The sequence below is a fragment of the Canis aureus genome, chromosome 38 (genome assembly GCF_053574225.1).
Source record: "Canis aureus isolate CA01 chromosome 38, VMU_Caureus_v.1.0, whole genome shotgun sequence".
NCBI classification, from domain to species: Eukaryota; Metazoa; Chordata; class Mammalia; order Carnivora; family Canidae; genus Canis; species Canis aureus.
Window position 1 is genome coordinate 22408184 of NC_135648.1, and position 6679 is coordinate 22414862.

A 6679-nucleotide genomic window follows, 5' to 3' on the forward strand; every position below is an offset into this window, starting at 1 on the left:
CTGTGCCTCGCTCCCCTCTCCGCTCCACCTGCTGTCCAGCTCACATAGGCAAGGCTCGTGAGTGGTCCAGATGCTGAGGCAGCTGGCAGGGCCAGGCCAGCTTTGGAGTTGAAGATGGCTATACCTGTCGGGCCTGGAGCCCAGCTCGGTGTCTTCCTGAGTGGAGGGGGGCGCCGCGGGGTGGAGACAGACCTGGGCTGAGGGAGGGGTCCTGGAAAAGGAGAGGACCCGGGAGGGGGGAAGCTTCTGCTGTCCAGACTCCGAGGCCAGATGCCTGCCCAGGGCCCATCTGCTCTGGCCTCCCGTCCTTCAGCTCCACTCGGAGGGGCTTTCCCAGCTCAGGGTCCTCTTTTTCCCTGATGGAGAGACATCTGATGGTGCTGATGACAGTTTTTTGGGGAACTCAGGATGCTCCCGGGCATCCCTTTCCTTCTGGGACGTCTTTCCCTTTCTTGCCTCTGCTCGCACTGTCCTTGTCTGTCGGTCTGTCTGTCTGTCTCCCTCGGGCTGGCCTGTCAGCCCCGAGCTTCTCAGATGATCCCTGCCCTCTGAAGCCATGCAGGTCAGCTTGGGCTCTGAAGGGAGGGCTTCAGTTTCTCTCCAAGCAGCAACCAAGAGAGGAGATGGAGCATCTGCGGCCACGGGGCTGACAGGCCAGGGGACAGGCTGACTCAGGGGCCGAGGGTTTGGAAATGTTCGCAAGGATTGCTTTAGATTGAGACAGCTGTCTTTGTGACTCTATTTTAGGACAGCTGCTGCCCTTGCCGTGGGGGCTGGGTGCTTGGAAAGGACACGGTTCCCTCCCGATCAGATGAGCCCAGGTGACTCAGATCTCAAATTCTGTGATTCCTCTGCCACCCGCCTGCCCCACCCCAAGGGGGTCTGGCAGCCACAGCAAGAGCACTTAACTAAGTGCTTAAAGCAAGAGGCCTCACTAAGCCAAGATCTAGATGTGGGGAGACAGTTCCCAAAGAGTCATCTCCTTGCCTGTCTGAAGCTCTCAGCTGAGCCTGGTACTGACGGATTTGGGGACTTACTGGGGATCCTCACTGCCAGCTTCTCAGGTGCCCCTGTTCCTGAGGAGACAGTAAGGTAGACATTTGGGGGTCCAGGCCGAGTTTTGCCGGTGATATCAATTTGTCTAGTAATAACTTAAGTATTTCACAGTATCATGATTATTATATACAGTCTTAACAATAGTTCAATTGTCTCCAATGTGCCAGGAGCTGTGTGCTAAGTGCTCCATCTGACTTATCCCCCCAAGGGGTAGGTGTTACTATCATGGTTCCCACTTCACATATGATGCTCAGAGAGGTTAAGGAACCTGCTCAAAGTAGACAGGGAACAAGCGGAGAAGCAGAGGCTGCTGGTCTGCTTCCAGCATCCGTGGTTCAATCACTATGCCATGTGCTCCGGCCACCAGCTACTCCCCTCCTTTTGGGGGTGGGGGGCAAAGTCAGTGACAGGACAGTGTCTTCTTTTTTTTTTTTTTTTAAATGATTCTCCTTTCTATTTCTTTTGTTTAAAATTTTATTTATTTATGATAGTCACACACACAGAGAGAGAGAGAGGCAGAGACACAGGCAGAGGGAGAAGCAGGCTCCATGCACCAGGAGCCCGACGTGGGACTCGATCCTGGGTCTCCAGGATTGCGCCCTGGGCCAAAGGCAGGCGCTAAACCACTGCGCCACCCAGGGATCCCAGTGTCTTCTTTTTTAGTGTCTGCTGGATCCTGGAATCCTCCCTACAGTTGGCTGTAGGGGGCAGATCTCGCATCTGTGGCTAATCAATATGTCTCCGTGGAGTCCGGAGCAGGACACCGTATCCCCGAGTTGCGTCCCCATGGACCCCCAGACAGGGCAGAGCAGGGCCAGCCAAAGACGATCAGGTGGCTAATCAAATGAGTCACTAATTCGCCTGTAAACACATGGTGGCCACTGGAAGGGGGGCCCCCAGAAGGCATCTTGAGGGCCACCCAACCTTTCCTAGACCATCTGCTCCTTCCCTTTATGCCTCCACTGGATCAATGTATCTCCAAATGGTCAAGGAAGGAAGGGCTGGAGGCTCAGCCCTAGGGGACAAGAGGGGAGGGAGCCGGGACCCCGCCAGGGCCCCAGGGTTCTGACGGCATAGGTCTCTTCCTTCATCAGTCCAAACCTCACTTAGGTTTGCCTGGCCTCTCCAGCCTCTCCAGCCACAGGCATCTCTGCTGGTTTCAGACCCTTTCCTAAAGCTCTCAGGAGATTGTGTGTTTATGGAGCAGCATCTCTGCTTTAGCAGTGGGGGTTCAAGAGCCATAGGATTGGTCTGTCCTTAATGCACCTGTAACTTTCCTGGAGGCAGATAGTGGTGACAGACACGACCCTTCCCAGCTCTCAGGGAGGATGACAAGGCAGCTCGGACAAAGCTCTGCAACCAGATTGGCTTGACATGTAGTCCTGCTACTTATGAGCTCTGTGGTCCAGGGCAAGCCACTTACCACCTCAGAGCCCCAGGCTCCTCATCTGGAAAATGGGGCTTAAGACATAAACCTCACTGAGTTGACATGAACATTGACTCATGGATGAGGTATCTAGCATGGTGCCAAGCACATAGTAGGTGCTCAATAAACGTCATTACCTCCCATTGGGCCTCTCGGGGACTCAGCCGCCCCATCTCTAACACGAGGGTGTGCCTCTATGAAGCTGAGCCTTTCTCTGCAGCAATGGTTGGGCGGCTCTGCGTTGGCACTCAAAAGAACTGGGCTGGGTCTCAGTTCTGTCACTCTTAGCCTGATGGCACTGGGCTGATTGTTGAAGGACATTTAATTGCTCTGAGAACCCACTTCCCCATCAGTAAAAATGGGAATAATCCTATTCCTACTTAGGATGGTTGTGAGGACATGTGGATTAAACACAATAAAATGTTTAAAGATTTATTGACTTATTTAGAGAAAGAGAGAGATTGAGTGGGGAGAGGGAGGGGGCAGAGAAGGAGGGAGAGAAATCCTCAAGCAGATTCTTCACTGAGCTCGCAGCCTGACACAGGGGCTCCATCCCAGGACCTCAGGATCCTGACCTGAACTGAAATCAAGAGTCGGCCACTTAACCTACTGAGCCACCCAGGGTGCCCCCCTAAACACAATGATTTTTAAAAGTGCTCCTTGTGTGGCCAAGCACCATACTAAATACTGATCATTGTTCCCTGGATTGTGCTGTGTCTCGAGGTAGGGCTTATCTCCTGAATGTCTCCCTTTGCCACCCGCCTCCCCCTAGGACACTGCTCAAGTGCAGAGGGCAGGCTCTGTAAATAACCTGCAGGCTGGGTGCAGAGGGAGGGTGCTGGGAGGGGTGAATGTGTGCCTCTGGGATTGGGCCTGGGTAGACAGAGGAGGTGAGGAGTATCTTCCTAGCTGGGGGTGGTGGGGGGCCAGGAGGAGCTGCTGGCGACTGAGCAGCAGAGCTGGAAGGGGAGTCTCAATGGTCTGTCTACACTCGCCTTCCTAATTCTGCTTGAGGGCCAGAAGGGGTCTGTGGCCTGGAGGGGCCTAATTATTCTTTTAGCCATTTCGACCCAGGGCTCTTGGAGCTTCTTTTTTCAGGCTTATAATAGACAATGCTAATGTCCTTATTAATATTTAATAGTAATGATGCTAATAATGCCCTGCATTTATGTGGTCTCTCCAAAGAGCTCAAGGAACCCTGAGTTCTTTTTTTTAATGGAACAATATGGCCAATTCGGGGGGCGGTGGGGGGGGGCAGGGGCAGTGGAAAGAGGCTGAGTCATGGGGAGAGTAAAGGACAGAGAGGTAAGATAATTGGGCCAAGGTCACAGAGCGGTGGAGGTGGAGCCAGGACTAAGAGTGGGTGCTTGGGCTCCCTGCCCGGATCTCTGCCCATTACTCCACTGGTTCATCGGGGTCTGAGAAGGACGTACTGGGCGGGGGCAGCGTTTGATCTTGGCAAGACCAGACTGTGTTTGGCTGAGGGCAGCCACGACATGGGCTGGGCTGCAGGGCAGTGGCCCGTGACTGTGGTTTACTACGCCGGCCCGGGGCAGCTAATGGGCAGCCATGTAACATGGGAGCTGGGGCAGGTGAGGACACTGGGGTGCCTTGGCTGGACTCTGCAGGCCTCCTAGAGCCTCGGGCCAGACCTACACATCAGATTCCTGATGCCTAACCTCTTGCAAGCAGCTTTAGGTGACCTACGCTGGGGCATAGACCCTCTCTAACCCATGTCGGGAGAGACCCTCTCTAACTGCTCAGCCTACCTGTGCCAACTTTGCTATCTCCATACTCCCCACCATAATCTGGTTGGGCCAGAAACATACCCCAAAGCTATAGTTACACAAAAGATGGTATATCAGAATTCTGAGGCTGTGGTGTCTGGGCTGTGGTGCTCTACCCAGGGGACTGCATTTTCACAAGACCAGTGACATGTGCACAGCAGAGCAGAAGCAAATGGCTTTTAGAGTCAGACAAACATTGATTTCAGTTCCAGCTGCTCTACTGTTTGGCTGTGCTACCTTAGGTTCCCTAAGCCTCAGTGTTCTCACCTGTAAAATTGAGGCAAGACCATCTGCCTTGAAGGGTCGTACAAATCAGATGAAGTGACATGAATGGTGTTGGACAGCAGGAGAGGGGACGGTGGCATTCTCAAGGTTCTAGCACCCTCACAGGGAGTGTCCAGGGTGGGTGATGCCAAAGATGGTGTCCTGATCAGGCCATTCCTGAGACGTGACCTCAATGAGTCTCTGCTGGCTAGCCTCTCTCGGCTTCTGCCCATTCTGCATTGTCTTCTGTGGCCATTGATTCTGTGATCTACGTGATAGCTGAAGTTCTTTTCTGCTTGTGATGTCCAAAGTCTGCATCTGCTGTCTGCAACTAGATTTCAGGGATTGATTTGATCAATCCAGAGACCCTGGATTGATTTGGGATTTAAAGCTCCTAGTACAGTGCCTGGAATAAGAGAAACATCCACAACTGATAGCCAGAAATTGTTAGAAAATTATATCCATCCATCCACCCATCCATCTGTCCGTCCATCCATCCATCATCCATCCATCCATCCATCCATCCATCCATCCAACAAGTAAATTTTGAGCACCTTTGTGCTAAGCCCTATATCCAGTGCTGGGGATACTGGGAACAATAAGACATGATACATCCTCTCGAGATGCTCATAGTGTAATGGTGGGATGATACTTGAGTCCAGTAAGAGCTGTCACCTCAGTTTGCATAAAATGTCTTGGAGGGGTACGCCTTGGCCTGGTGAGGCTCAGGAACAGAGAAAATATTTTAACTGGGTCTGGAAGGACATCTCTGAACTCACTGGGTGGAGGTGGCACAGGCTGGGAGGAGGTTGGGAGAGTGTGACTCCAAGAAGTAGTAAGAGCTCGGGCAGAGGCAGCAGCAGAACGTGCAGAGCTTGGGGAGGGAGGGAAGGAGGCTGGAAGGGTAGGCCAGTCCAGTTCATGAAGAGCCTTATGGGCCCTACAGAGGCTTTATCCAAGAGCAATCAAGCGCAATAGGAGGAGTCTGAGCCCGCGAGAGGCCGGCTGAGACATGTACTTTGGGAAGTCCACTCTGAGGTGGCGGGTGTGGAATGCACAGAACAGATGCAGACCTGGAGGCAGGGAGGCCAGCTAGTCAGGCATGGTCAAAGAAGAGGTGAGGAGGACCTAGAAGGATCCTTGGGAATTTCACCTACGCTGGCCAGCAGGAAGCCTTCACTCGAATACCTGTGGGCCTCTCACATCCCAATCCCCCACTCTAGTCCCCTTGACGGTCAATTTCATGTGTCAGCTTGGCTAGGCTACAGTAGTTTAAGCAAACACCCATCTAGGTATTGTCGTGAAAGTATTTTGTAGATGTGGGCAATATCTACAATCAGTGGACTTTAAAGAGATTACCCTCCAGAATGTGAGTGGGCCTCATCCAGTCAGTTGAAGGGTCTTAGAAACATATCTGAGATTTTCTTGAGGAAGAAGAAATTCTGTCCTCAACCTGCAGCATCAGCACTTGCCCGACTTTCCAGCCTTCCTGATCATCTACAGGAGACAGAGCCAGCCCCCACGATTGTACAAGTCGATTCTGTGAAACGAATCCTATATATGCACCTGTCTGTATATGCGTATACACACACATATATGACACCTGTGTCCTGTGCACACACACACATACGGCCTACCTGTCTTGTTTCTCCAGAGAATCTTGACTCATACACCTTGTCCTGTCCACCTGCTGCTCCTCTTGGGTTCCCTGTCCCCAAGGATGACACCCTCGAGACCTTCACATCCTCCCCTCTGCCACTGCGTCCTGCCAACCGCTCAGCCCCACTGCTGTGCTCCTCAGAGGCGTCTCCTCCGCGTGCCCCACGGTCTTGGCTCTGACCCTCACAGGCTTCATCTGAATTCTGACCATCTCGTCCTCACCAGCCTTCATTTCCAGTCTCAGCCCCTCCTATCCACCCTCCAGATTGCAGTCAGAGTGAGCTCCCTAAAATGCAAATCAGAGCCTGTCACTCTCCTGCTAAAAATTCTTCAGCTTCTCTTGTCTCCAGGTTGGTGCCAGGCTCCATCCTGCGACACAGGAGATTTTCAGATCTGCCTCCTCTTTAGCTTTGCCCTTTGCTCTTGCCTTGCCCCAGCTCACTCCTACCACGTTGACCAGCTTGCCCTTTTTGGAAGGGGCTAAACT